This window comes from Tenrec ecaudatus, chromosome 7 (assembly GCF_050624435.1).
Source record: "Tenrec ecaudatus isolate mTenEca1 chromosome 7, mTenEca1.hap1, whole genome shotgun sequence".
NCBI classification, from domain to species: Eukaryota; Metazoa; Chordata; class Mammalia; order Afrosoricida; family Tenrecidae; genus Tenrec; species Tenrec ecaudatus.
In genome coordinates, this window is record NC_134536.1 from 39,521,387 (window position 1) to 39,536,374 (window position 14,988).

At 41.7% G+C, this 14,988-nt stretch overlaps 1 non-coding gene and 1 pseudogene across 1 annotated transcript; both read left to right on the forward strand.

Moving 5' to 3' along the window:
- The first annotated feature begins 6,047 nt into the window (after positions 1 to 6,047).
- On the forward strand, positions 6,048 to 6,238 carry LOC142453886 (U2 spliceosomal RNA). Its single transcript, XR_012785459.1, has one exon. It is a non-coding gene; the product is annotated as a U2 spliceosomal RNA (small nuclear RNA).
- A 6,273-nt stretch (positions 6,239 to 12,511) lies between these two features.
- On the forward strand, positions 12,512 to 13,110 carry LOC142452352 (UPF0711 protein C18orf21 homolog pseudogene; annotated as a pseudogene).
- Positions 13,111 to 14,988: the final 1,878 nt, after the last annotated feature.

The window sequence follows — 14,988 nt, forward strand, 5'->3', positions numbered from 1 at the left end:
GAGGCTTAGAAAAAGAGTTATTTTTGTAACATTGGATAAGTTAATGATACTGACAATAGTGTTACCATACACCCCACGGGGTAATTCACAATGGTCTCCCATAAAAGCATAATGATGTCTGTAAAGTGGACTAGGGACACATATAAACCATAGATACATGAATAGATTTTTTAACATTTCAATAGTTTAATAGTTTAATCACATTCATTAAAGTTGCACAACCCACATGTAAATATATTTATATATGATGATGGGGAAATAGATTTTTGTGTATGTATTTATAGGTTTAGTATTAAGGTAGCAGATGGACATTGGGCCTCCACTCAAGTATTCTTTCAATGCAAGAACACTTTGTTCTATTAAACTGGCATTCCATGATGCCCACCTTCCCGACATGATCCCTGAAGACAAATGGGTGCATAAGCAAATGTGGTGAAGAAAGCTGCTGGTGCCCAGCTATCAAAAGATATAGCATCTGGGGTCTTAAAGGCTTGAAGATAAACAAGTGGCTATCTAGCTCAGAAGCAACAAAGCCCACATGGAAGCACACCAGTCTGTGTGATCACCAGGTGTTGAAGGGATCAGGTATCAGGCACCAAAGAACAAAAAAAAAATCATATCATTGAGAATGATGATTGCAACAAATGTACAAATGTGCTTGACACCATGGATATATGTATGGATTGTGGTAAGAGTTGTATGAGCCCCAAATAAAATGATTTTTAAAAAGTTGTACAACCATCACTTCAATCAATTTCATGGTATTTCCTCTTTTTTATACTCATTGTTGTTAGCTCCCTATTTTTTGCCAGCCTCCCCTGTCATATTCTTTTGAATCTATTGATCTAGCTGTCGCTATAGTTTTAATTATCTGGTTTAATATATGGAAACTCATACAAAATCAAGACAAAGTACTAATGGCCCAACAAAAATGGTACAATGAAGCAAAGAAAAATCTCAATCAATAACAAAGCAGAAAGCTTTGTTTAAAAACTGGAGCAATTACACATTTAGACACAATTACAATTGTAGTAATCCATCCTGCTATGCACTCTGTCTGGTAACAAGGTCTTTCCCATCTCTGGTCCATTGTCAAAGAGAATTCATCAGAGGCTTAATCTGAATGGGGGACTCTGAAAATGGATGTGGGTTTTTACTGTCATCTGTAGCCTTCTGCAAATCCGATGTCCAGAATTTAAGCTCTAATGTCATTCTCTCCTCCTGGTGTAGTTCTTATTATATACAATTCTTGGATCACACATTCTGGTGTGCTTCTTCTTTTTATAATTTTTGTTATTTGATGCCTGATAACTGATCCCTTCAGCACAACATGATGACACAGGCTGGTGTGCTTCATCCAGGTGTGCTTTGTTGCTTCTGAGCTAGATGGCCGCTTGTTTACCTTCAAGTCTTTAAGACCCTAGATGCTATACCTTTTGATAGCCGGGCTCCATCAGCTTTCTTCACTACATTTGCTTATGCACCCATTTTGTCTTCAGCAATCGTGTCAGGAAGGAGAGTATAATACAGTGCCATATTATTAGAACAAACTATACTTAGGTGATATCTTAATAGAGACCCAAAGTCCAAATGTGCTTCCTTATTGTTTTTACATATATGTCCATGTATATATAAATACACCTACATTACATAATTATATATCTTATTTATACCTATGTATATATATTTTTTTGTTTTCCTCTTCTTTTTTCCCCCTCCTTCCCCACAATTATGCCTACCCATTGTTCACCTCTCAGTATTCCTCTCAGACACTTTTTGATTGATCTAACCCGACTAGGAACACTAGACCCTCCTCACTGTCATTTTTATAACCCTTGTTTTTCCCCTAGCCCAGTTATTATTGTCATTATTGGCTCTCCCCTCCCCCTGCCTCCTCTCCTCCCAGGCACCACCCCCCTCCTGCCACTATTGGTCCCAGCACTGTTTCTGTGAGGTTGCCTGTTCCAACTATCTTACACACACACACACACACACACACACACACAGACACACAGAAAGACATAAATAGTTCCAAGTCTAACCGATGTCCTGATCCAGAGTAGATGAATATTTCTTTATGAATTAGCAGGCAGGACCTGTCATAATCCCTCAGCCCAATCCCCTTTTCTTTCAGGAGTCCATATCCCTGGACCTTCTTACTGAACATCACTCATAACCTTTTAGTCCTCAGGTGTGTGTCTCATAGTCACACACCTTGCAGGTCCCTCTATTGCTCTTCTTGTAGGCAGGGATGGAGTGATCCCGTGCCACCCGCCCCACTACCTCCACCCCCCCAACCTCCCACTACCTTCCCCCACCCCATTTAGACTTTCAGTGTGGCCTCCTAGTGAGTAACACCCAATCAATTCGGATGAGGTGCCTAGTGCAGTCCCCAAAGTCAGAAGTCCACAATCAGGATTTCTTGGGGACTCAGACCACTCCCTTTACCGGGCTGTTGCACCCTCTTCTTGGGTTGCCGCACTGTGTGCGCATCAGACTGGCCGCATTCCCCGAACTGTGTCTTCAGGGGCATCCTCTATGGTGTGTCATCTATGGACAGGATGTCTCGAGTTGAGGCCAGACCTGCAGCCCTCTCTGGGAATTCCTCCGTGCAGGAATTGCCCTCAAGGTTTGGTACTCTGGAATGAGGCCTTTAGATGTTAGATCAGCAGTTCTCCACCTGTGGGTCACGACCCCCTTTGGGGGTCACAGGGGCTGCCCAATTCATAACAGTGGCAAAATTAAACTTATGAAGTAGCAATGAAAATAATGTTATGGTTGGGGGTCACCACACATGAACTGTATTAAAGGGTTGCAGCATTAGGAAGGTTGAGAACCACAGCTTTAGGAAGTCTGCAATTTCTTGTTACAAAGCTTCGGCAACAAGAGCACTCCTATTCTAGTTCTCTCCCTGATAACCGACTGCACATGGTTACATTTTCTTCCTTAAAAACAAGCTTACACTTCAACTGCCATATGTAGATTGCGACTGCCTTGTGTTTACTCGCCAGCAAACAGCAAAGGCTTGCTTTCCCACGAGTGAAATGACAAGACTGCCAATACCAGGAGAGATTACTTATTGTTTCCTCTCAATCTCCACGGCCTCAGATCTGTCAGAGGCAGAGATTAACCTATCAGCAAGGAATTACTGTGAGCAGAGCCTTCTCAGTTGTCTCACAAATCCCTGCTCTCTGTGGCATCTGATAATGTATTGGGGGTTTGAGTGTACGTTTTCTGGATAGGTTGATCTCTATTTGCAATTAGATGCGTTTCCTGTGCTCAAGATGTAAACAAATGTCTCTAAGTACCCAGATTTTTCTACTCACTGTCAAAGAAAGAACTGTTTTCCCACCAGAAATGAAAAGATAGACTGTGCATTGAAAATCACTTTGAAGGCTCCAAATATCACCTTAAACATCATTCCATGTCTGTCAATCCTCATTATATGGAGTTCTCTTAAAGGTCTGAATTCAAAGCCAGTAAAAGGACCAAATGGAGCATCACATTGGAGTCAGGGACCCTGACTGCAAATCCCAGCAAACTGTGGCTTGTTTTATTACATGAATTCCCTTCTCTGTTGCACAAAGACAACCTCACCTGCTAATAGTGTTTCTGTGAGGATTAAGAGAGATGACACATGTAAAGCTCTGGGTATTATGATGTCTGTGTGTTTGAGCTTCTATGCCTATTCCTACCTTACTGAATGGTCATAGACTCCAGGCGTGGTCATCGTTTCAGGTAATGAAATATGAGGGTGCTTCAAATCAAATTTACAGTACTATGGTTTGAAGACTCTGCTGATCGATAACACAATTTCAACAACCCTTAATCGAGAAAAATAAACTAGAATCTAATATGGATTTTCTGTGGCTACTTATGGATTCAATGCGTTCAAGAACAGGGTGTTCAAAAGAGAGCATCAGAAATGTACAGGACTGGGATCCTCCAGAAACCAAACACTTGGTCGTCATTTGCAGCAACCTCTCAGTGGGTTTCAATCCACTACCTAGTCGATGGTATTAAACTTACAGGGTTTATTACCTAAACCTGGAAGGTCTCCAGTTCCAGACCCCATTTCTTGCTCATCAGAGGCAAACTCTTCCGTATCTTTGAATTGTTCAACTTGGCATTTATCTTCAAACCTCTACACAAACAATCATGAGTAAAAAAAAAAAACATGTCTTGATTGTCTTTAAAGGAAGATACGTTGTGCTGGCCTGCTCCTATCATGAACAAGACTATTTCCCACCCTCCACTTGCCACTAGGTCATTCGGTGCCATCAAATTTGTTCTAATTCATAGCAACCCTGCAAATAAGACACAGCCTGATCTTGAGTCATCCTCACAATTGTTATGTTGAAGCTCACTGTTTCGGTCACTGCGTCATTCCATCTCCTGATGGTTTTCCTTTTTACCGCTGATCCTCGATTTGCCAAGTGTGAAGTTCTTCTCCAGGGACCAGTCCTTCATCATAACACGTTCAACATACACGAGGCAAGGTCTCACCATCCTTGCTCTAAATAGCACTTTTGGTTATATTTTTTTCTGAGACAGGATGTGCTGATTCTTGGGCAGTCCATGGTAATTTCAGAATTCTGTGACAACACTAACATGCAAATGCATCCATTCTTCTATGGTCCTCTTTACTCATTATCTAGCTTTCACATGCATATGAGGTCATTGAATATGCCCTGGTTTGGATCAGGGGCACCTTAATCCTCAAAAAAGGGGGGAGTGGGTTATATTTCCCACCCCTGTAACACTTTAAAGAGGTATTTTCCAGAGGATTTGGCCAATGCAACAAGCCGTTGATTTCTTCACAGTTGTTCTCATTGGCATTGACTGTGGATTCAACTGAAATAAAATCCTTGACAACCTCAATCTTGTCTCGATCATGCATGTTATTGATGTAAGGATCCCTGGTTATGAGTCGAGCTGCAATCCCCATGGTCCGCAGTTCAAAACCACGAGCCGCTCCACAGGAGAAAGACTAGGCTGTCTACTTCTGTAAACAGTTACAGTCTGGTAAACCCACGGGGAGGTTGGCATGAATCAGCCCTGACTCGATGGCAGTGAGTTTGGAGCTGTTTCTTTTGGTTTTGTAATGATTTTGGTCCAGTTGTGAGGATTTGCATTTTCTTTATGCTGAGATGTAACCCAAACCAAAGGCTACAATCTTGGATTTCATCCGTAAATTAGCACTTCCAGTCCTTACTTTCAGTGAGCAAGGTAGTGTCCACTGCATTTCTTATTTCTGTGGAACTTAATGATAACAAATCTATGCTTCTTGCTAAAAGTCAATGACTTGGGTTGCTTGTTATGTGAAGAACACCTCTCATGAACCTCAGCAGAGTAGCTTTTAGATCTGTAGTTATTTTTGTTGTTTTTAACAAGCGGAGACAAAATTGGATCACAGATGAAAGCATTTTCAGAGGAATAATGGAGCAAAACCAGTTTGGAAATAGTTTAGCCAAATTTAAGTAATTAAATCTAAGCATTTACAATCATTTCCAACTGATTGTTGTGATAATGACCTAATGAATGACTCATGTGTCCCAGACACAAGTCAAAACCTTTGTAAGATTTGATTAATGTGAATCACAGGATCAGTGTTGAGTTATCCAATAAACTGGATAAGCAAGGGCTTTGTTATTTATTAACTTGTAAACATTTTCATGTGTTTTCACAGTAGCAAAGATTCTGCTTCTCTAGGTATTGCCATCATTTTTCTCTCTCCAAACTCCCAGAATCTCCCTACATCATTAGAGTCTCTTATTAAATTTATAATCCCTGGCAAGGACAAATGCCCAGAAGCCAGAGTTAAGCATCTGCTTACTTACTTATCTGTAGTAAACAATTTCACATTTATGTACTTATTTTGTAGTGAAGAGCACACTTGATGGATAATCTGACTCTGTTTCTAAGAAGGTATTATTTTCCCATTGCAATACTTTATCATATTATTTAATTTTATAATCATCTACATAAGGAGCATGTAAAATTTCCAATGCCAAAAATTAAAGCTCCAATCAAGAGAGGGCAGTTTTATTGCTTCTTGACCTTTTTGCTGATATCAAGTGTAGGATTTTTATACTCAATTTAATATGTGATATATCTTTTATGAAAGGACAATATATTCAATGGAATTTTTTTGAATTAGGAGATGGAATAGGAGCGTGCTCCTTCCATTCCATGATTAACCTGGTATCGCAGTACCTCCAAGAACAGTGCACTAAAAAGAGAGAGAGAGGTTAGACTTGATGATTGTCTGCCTTGAAGTTCACAATTTTCCAGCTTTAGAAGTAGTACATGGATTAGACAGAAATGCCACTTCCTGGACTAATGGAGCCACATCAGCTCAATCACTGCTTTCTGAATAATGCATATTAACAGCATGATACAAAGCATGCAGCTCTTTGCACTGACTGGCAACAAAAAATAGAAAAGTGTCTTCGTGTGGATGGCTAACCCATTGTGGAGGAGGAGAATATCAGCAGCTAGATGACTTCCAGAGCAGATACATCCGTACACGTGCTGGGGAGGGAAGCAGCCTGGGAAGCGTGAGCCAAGGCAGTCAGATATGTACGCTGGAATTTAAATGAGGAGGCAGCCTGAAAATGTACGCTTGTAATCAAGATCAACAACAAAACTCACCATTATAAAAGGCAATGTAATATATGCCCCTGCCTGTGCCACTGTTGATTTCTAGATGAGTCTATCCATTGTGATCACTGTTTCATGAACACAATGCATACATTTCAAGGAAATGCAAGGAATGCATCTCTACCCCCCCCCGCCATTTCCTTTTAAAATTGATGAAAAACATGCCATGAGATGAGAAATATTTATTAACTTATTTTTATAGTGGCAAAATATATACCATAAAATATGTGTCATTTCAATCATGTCTAATGAAATATACAACTTAGTGACATAAATTACATTAAAGTGTTCTGCAAAAATATGACTACTTCCAAATTTTTTCATCACCCTGTACTCAATGCCTTTAAGTAAAAACCCCAGTTTTTCTGCCTCTTGTAACCACAAATACACTTTATTGCCTATGTATTTGCCTACTCTAGATATTTCATAAGTGAGATCATTTAAAGGAACACTGGTGGTGCAGTGGTTAAAGTGCTCCACTGGTCACCAAAGAATGAGTGCTCTGCAGGATGAAGATGTACAACGTTAGAGACCCTCTGGGGCAGCTCTACTCCATCCTGTAAGTAGCTGTGGGTCAGAATCAACTAGAGGCAATAGGTTTAGTTTGTGCATGCACGTGTGTGTTTGTTTTTTTGTGCCAGTGGAGTGTATGGCTGAGAGTTTGAATTATCCTTTGTAAGTGGCTTTTTTCATTAGATAAAATAATGTTTTCAAGGTTCATCCTTGTTGATAAACATCTATTATGCATATTTTTTGTAGTATCCATGAATTTTTCATTATGTCTGAATAATATTCCACTGTATGTGTGTACCTCATTGTATTTCCCATTTATCTATTGATGGACACTTGGGCTGAGAAATACTGATTAACTTTTGAGTCTTGGAGATTTTCGAAGTAACATAAAACTCACTTAAAGTTATACTGTGGCTATGGCAATGGCACAGGGGAGGTGTCTGATTCTAATTTCATAAGAAGAGCATCATTCATCATCAGAACAAAAATCTTACTATAGTGAATGAGCAGCGGAATGTGGAGTGGAGACCCAAAGCCCATTTGTAGGCCACTGCACATCCCCTTACACAAGGGTCTTGGGGAGGAGAAGAGACAGTCAGGGTGCGATGCAGCAACAATGAAAAATACAACTTCCCTCTAGTTCCTAAATGCTTCCTCCTTCCCCTTCCACTGTCATGATCTGAATCCTACCTCGCAAGTCTGACTAGACCAGAGGATGACACTGGTACAGATTGGAACTGGAAACACAGGGAATCCAGGACGGGTGATCCCCTCAGGACCAGTGGTGTGAGTGGCGATACTGGGAGGGTGTGTTGGAAACATGGAACTGATTTCAAGGATCTACATGGGGCCTCCTCCCTGGGGGGACATACAACAGAAAAGTGGGTGAAGGGAGATGTGGGACAGAGCAAGATATAACAAAATAGTAATTTATAAATTATCAAGGGATCATGATGGAGGGGGGAGTGGGGAGGGAGGGGGGAAATGAGGACCTGATGCCAGGGGTTTGGGTAGAGAGCAAATGTTTTGAGAACGATGAGGGCAACAAATGTACAAATGTGCTTTACGCAATTGATGTATGTGTGGATTGTGATAGGAGTTGTATGAGCCCTTAATAAAATGATGGTTTTAAAAAGAAAAGCATAAATAAAAATCACCAGCCTCCCATGCCTGCTTCACTGGGATCATATATCCACACCCTCCACTGTTCAACATTCCCTCAGCCCCTTTCAGCTGCTTGGCACTGTGGCCCCTCATCCTGGGCCCACCTTGCTCGGCAGGCACTACAAAGTTTTTTGTAGCTCTGCCAATAAGCACGCAGAGGCACCCCACTTTGCCAGCAAGCCTCTCGCCCACAAGCACTTCACTTTCTCACTCTGTGGGCTAGAAAGACTGCTGCTCTTTATTCTGCCCTGCTCTCACTTCTGCTGCCGCAGGCACCAGCACTTCCCTGCCACTACCCTCACTATCTCTTGCTCTCTCTGGTGTCGCAGCTCTCTGGGAGGCTCAGCACATAAATATTGGGTCTAAAAGGTGCACTTTACTCCTGTTTCGTATTTTTTTCCTTCATGATAGTTAGATCTATACTTACCACTTCTGGGATGGCTCATTTTAAGTCTAGAGGGATAGAAAATGGACCAATCCCATAGGGTTCCGTATACCTTACTGCTTAATCCCACCACCAGGGTCAAATGTACATGATTTACTTCATTAGTAAGCTATCCAGTGCCCTGAGTCTGGCATGGGGAGGGACATAGGCATCTCACATTTTCATAGTCCCATTCATTCATTTGGTGGATATTATAAAAACTATGACTATAAATTCCATACTAAGAAAATCACTGCACTACAGCATCCAATAGGAGAGTGAACTGGAATGGGAAAATTTCACATTTCCCCTATTATTCAAACCAGTTGCCTACCTTAAAAGAACAAGGCTTTTTGTCCATACCCACTCACTGTCATCAAGGAAATTCCTCGTCATGGCAACTCTATGTTGGGTTTCTGAGGACAATATTAATGGGAGCAGATGGCCTCTCCTTGTTCCCTTGGTGAGTTTGAACCTCTGACCTTGCAGTTAGCCACCCAATGCTTTCCAATAGCACCACCAGCATGCCTTACAGTCCATACGATGGGAGATAAGTAGCATATTTATCAAAGAAGCACAGGAGAAGCTATTTATAAGTGAGTTCAGGTGCCAGGCAGTCTCGATATCTTTTGTAGTAAAGCTACAAAAGAAGTGACCAGCTTCACAGAAAGATCAAGCTGGCACTGGCCACTCCAGATTTCTGGAATGGACAAATAAATGCTGCTGATATGGCTCCTCTATGATAACCACACAGCTTATTTCCATTAGAGATAAGTCATCAAATTTCTGCAGTTCTAATGCATAGGAGGAAAATGTACGGGAGGAAAACTAGAAAGACAGTTGATGAGTTTGGAGAATGGGAGACAGGTTGATGATGATGGAGAAAAATGCTGACTTGCTTCTGTGCCCTAATAGAAACCATATGTATCTGAACTTGACACAGAACCTCACAAAGCCCTTGAGAAAGCAAGCAGGAAACATGTGCCTTGAGCCGCTGTCATAGAAGGAAATCTAGCAGATGGGGGAAGACTGCGAATGCTGACTAGGCTGCTGAAGGAAGGGGGTGAAACTCTTGGGCATCATTAAAGCCTCTGTTAGTTACATAATCTCTTGTCAACTTGAGAAAATTAAGAGTGAAAGAATTGAGTTTAGCCTGTCAATCAGGTCACAGCTTGATGACCACATTTGGAGGTGCTAAGGAGATAAATAGCTCACTGGAAGTAGAACACAGACACATTCCCTGAGAGACATTCCTTCTGAGAAGACAAATGGAGCTAGCTAGAGCCCTGGAACTGAAGGAGCCATGTAGAGACCCCTGCCAGTGCTTAGATGCTTCCACTGCCACTGGATCCATAAGACTTTCCACCCACTGACCTGTGATCTTCCTGCATTTGGTGCCATTGTATGTGTTTCATGAGTCTGAAGAGAAATTTATGAACTTGTATCAACATATGAGGAAATATTGGACTTATGGACTTGATCTGGACTGGGCTGGGATATTTTCTCAATATACAATTGATCTTTTATATAAAACTCTCTCCTTTTTTTTAGATTCCTGAAATGGTGCTTTCTTTCTTTCTTTTTAAGAAATCATTTTATTGGGGGCTCATAAAACTCTTATCACAATCCATACATATATCCATTGTGCCAAGTACATTTGTACATTTGTTGCTATCACCATTCTCAAAATATTTGCTTTCTACTTGAGTCCTTGATATCAGCTCCTCATTTTCTCGTCCCTCCCCCACCCATCCTCCCTCACGAACCCTTGATAATTTTTTAATTATTATTTTTTCATGTCTTACAAACTCTCTCCTATACACATGAGTGTCAATGAATTTATTTCTCTAGTACCCCTCTCCCAAGGTAGAGGTATGGAACCCTGGTGGTGTAGTGATTGTGTGTTGGCTGCGATCCACATGGTTGGCAGTTCAAAGCCACCAGCAGCTCAAAACTACTAGCAGCTCTGAGCGAGAAAGATGGTGATTTCTACTCCTGTAAATAGTTATAGTCTTAGAAATGAAAAGGGGCCACTATGAGTCAGATTTGATTGTATGGTAGTGAGAGTATTCACAGTGGGGAAAGAACTACACTTCTAAGATGCCATAAGTTTGAGAAATAGGTATAGAAATAGCTGATGCAACATGCTTTTGTGATTCCAGCAGTTTGTATAATCAAGTCACAGCCATTCTGAACTTAAAAAGCAAGATGTATGACTGTAGGTGGAGATACTGAGAGCTATTTTCATTGAGGCTTTTAAATGCAACTGGCCTACACTCAAAGACTGTTTTGTGGTGAAGCATACCCAGACCCATGATCTAAATATTATTTGCATCCCCAGCTTGTAGCTCATCACAGGTCTCTTTAAATTCTAGTCAACCGGTGTGCAAACATGTAGTTTATGGCACACGCTAGTTACTGTATATACTCCAGTGTAAGCCGACCCAAATATCAGCTCGGGCACTGAATTTTGCCATAAAAACTGCATAGGAACTGGAAACACAGGGAATCCAGGGCAGGTGACCCCTTCAGGACCAGTGGGGAGAGTGGCGATGCCGGGAGGGTGGGAGAAGGTGGGGTAGAAAGGGGGAACCTATTGCAAGGGTCTACCTATAATCTCCTCCCTTGGGGACGGACAACAGAAAAGCTGAAGGGAGACATCGGACAGTGTAAGACATGACAAAATAATAATAATTTACAAATTATCAAGGGTTCATGAGGAAGGGCGATAGGGAGGGAGGGGGGGAATGAGGAGCTGATACCAAGGGCTCAAGTAGAAAGCAAATGTTTTGAGAATGATGATGCAACAAATGTACAAATGTGCTTGACACACTGGATGGATGGATGGATTGTGATGAGTTGTATGAGCCCCCAATAAAAGTGTTTTTTTTTAAATGTGCTGAAAAACTCGGCTTATATGCTAGTACATACAGTACTTTCTTTGGAAAGTTCACTGTACTCTTTGCTGGCCGTTCCTCTGCTTCAGTGATCCAGGCCGCCTTTCAAACAGAACAAGGGAATACCGAAAGCCTTAACAATCAACCGGAAAGGTGTGTGCCGGGGTGCTGTCCTTTCACCATGTGTATCCGCTCTGCCTGCGGAGCCTAGAATCTGAAAAGTTGGATCATCTGGACGAGAATGCAGCACAAGGGTCGGAAGAAGGCTTGCTAACAACGTCAGTGTGCAGGCGGCCCCGCCTTGCCTGCTGAAGGCTTGCAGACATAAAGACAATAGTACCAGTTACAATAGTTACACAAAAGACGAAAAGGCTAGGAATAAACCTAACCAAAGAACTAAGAGTTCCATACAAAGAAAACTAGCGGACATTATTACAACAGAGGCACACACAAATAGGATCAAAAGAGGCATACACAAAATGGGAGAATAGCCCTAGTTCATGGATAGAAAGACACAATATTGTGAAAATATCAATAGTACACGCTCTCCCATATTTACTGCAGCACAGTAGAAAATAAAATGCTTGAAAGAGCTCAAATGGCCATCAGCAGAAGAATGGAAGCTGATGCCAGGGGCTTAAGTGGAGAGCAAATGTTTTGAGAATGATGAGGTCAATGAATGCACAAATGTACTTGACACAATGGATGGATGTATGGACTCTGATAAGAGTTATATAAGCCCCCAATAAAATGATTTATTAGAAAAAGAAGAATGGATAAAGAAACTCCGATACACACACACAATAGAATATGATGCATTCTTTAAGAAAATAGCAATGAGTCCTATGACATGAGAGAGAAGTACTACTTTGAAGCTGCAGCATGGGAGCTACGAGCTAGCTGCCCTGTGCAAGCCCGCTGTCTCCTATGCTGAGAACACTTTTGAAGAAATACGTCCATACTGTTTCCAGTTGCTGGTGTTGGATAACTTCCACACATGACTCAAGCCGAAGCCCACACTGACACCCCCAAATAAAGAAACTTCTGAATCGAGATGCAAAAAGTTATGCACTCAGGTTTTAAAATTTTTATTTATTCATCTATTTTTACACTCAGTCCTAAAGAAGCAAAAATTGTGAAAAAGTACAAAGAGGCCAAAAGTGTCTTGAGCAGCGTTGGCACTCCTACGGCTCACCCCGCTTGAGGACGCCGGGGAGGAAGGCTCTGAGTTCCGCCAACAGCAATCATGAGCTGTCTAGTTCCCAGGGCAAGAGCCCCGCCTTGATCTTCAGAACACCTGCATCTGGACAGTCAGCGCCCACGTTCTTTTCCTCAGAAAGAACTAGCAAAGCAAAGAAACACCTTTCTCAGCTAAAAATGTTACTCAGTCGGCAAGAATTCCCAAAGACCCCCAAAGATGGACTGAAGACATCTCTAGTCTTCTCTTAAAGGACGGATTTTGAAAATAAGAACTGTCTAATGTAATTCCTGAAATGAAAACTAGTCAGAAAAACAAGAGTTTTTGCTTAAAAAACAAAACACGAATACGCGGTCCAAGAGCAAACTTTCCTTGGCATCCTTCAGGGATCTTGGGGAAGTACCTTCCTGGAATGAGTACCTGCGCTCTGCCTACTTCTGAAGGCGGTTGTCAGGATCAGAAATCACAGGAAAGGTCTTCTGATGGAGTCAAGATACACAGACTTTAAAACGTTGCCAGGATTTATGCCGCTTTCTTTCTAAGGAAACGGAGACCCATTTCTCCTGGGTTTCAGGAACCTCCGGGCTAATTCAGAAAGAGGGCCAAGCATCTCTGTCTTTGTGTTCCCAGTCATCAAATGCCTTCGTCTGTAAAATCTCAATGTTGCTCCTATTGTGCGAACAAAATAATTTGCTCTGGTGAAGCCTTATTTTCAGCTCTGAAAATTACACCAGCACACAAAAAGAGTTACAGCTTCGTTATCTTAAATCTATTCTGGAACAGATACACCTTCTTTTTAAAAATGATAAAGTAGGGTTGTAGTCAGTGTACCTTTATAAATGCTCTTCAAATAAATGATTGAGATACTTTGAGCTACTTTTTAAAAAAGTGTGATGAAACCATAAACCTCCTCATGCCACGGCTGGGCCTGAAAACCATGATGCTGAGTGAAATCAGTCAATCACACCAGCACAAATACTTCATGAGTCCACTACTGTAAGGATAAGGACCAAGACCAAGGCCAAGGCAGGCTTCTGCTCTCAGATGATGTCATCTAACCTGGTCTCCAAAGCAACTTGCAGAGAGGCTGCTTAGTGGCCATGAAGCATATAGCATCCGTTTACAGGTACATCCTGAAAACTATTTCAGTAGAGGACACCTCACCTCACCTGGGGTGAGTTTCTCAAGGCAGATGAGAGGGAGGAGCATTCAGTTGCTGCCGTACAACACTGTGCTAAGGTCACCCCTAATACTGAGGAGCTCCTACAACAGAGATACGTGGAACTCACTGGAAACTCAAGTTCAGATGTGGTGAGATAAGGTGTCCATGTCTCTGAGAAACACATTCAGTTATGCTGGTGGGTAAAATGGATGAAATAACCGCCCATTAGAGAAAAACTCCATAGCAATACTTACATAGAACCCAAGGGCAGAACACACCCAGTACCATCTTCCTAATTGGAACTTTTGACCTAGTTTCAATCCAACCAGTAGTGACCAAAGCTATGTGCTATACCCTTTTTGGGACATTAGATCCTGTCCTTTTAAAAATCATTTTATTGAAGGCTTTTACAACATTCCATACATCAATTGCATCAAGCATATTTGTACATAAGTTGCCATCATCATTTTGTAAACATTTACTTTCTAATTTGAGCCCTTGGTATCAGCTCCTCTTTTTCTCCTCCCTTCCCCCCTCATGACCCCTTGATAAATGATAGATTATTACTGTTTTCATATCTTACACTGACCACTGTCTCCCTTCATCCATGTTTCTACTGTTCACCCCCCTGAAGGGGGGCTGTGGTAGTTACATAATCTGGTGTCAATTCTAGAGGATTATGAGTGAAGGGGTAGAGTCTAGTCTGTCAATCAGGTCATAGCCAATGAGGCCTTTTGGTGGGCATGGTCTTCTCCTGAGAATTCTGGAAAATCTGGTATTCCTATTTGGAAGCAGAAATACGATCTCCTCTCTGTACTGACTCACTGCGAGACATCCCTGAGGAGAAGCCACATGTACCTACCCTGATGTAGCCCTGGAACCTGGAAAAGCCATGTGGAGACCCCTGCCAGCACTGAGATGCTTACAACGCCACTGGATCCAAAGATTTTCTACCCACTGGCCTGTG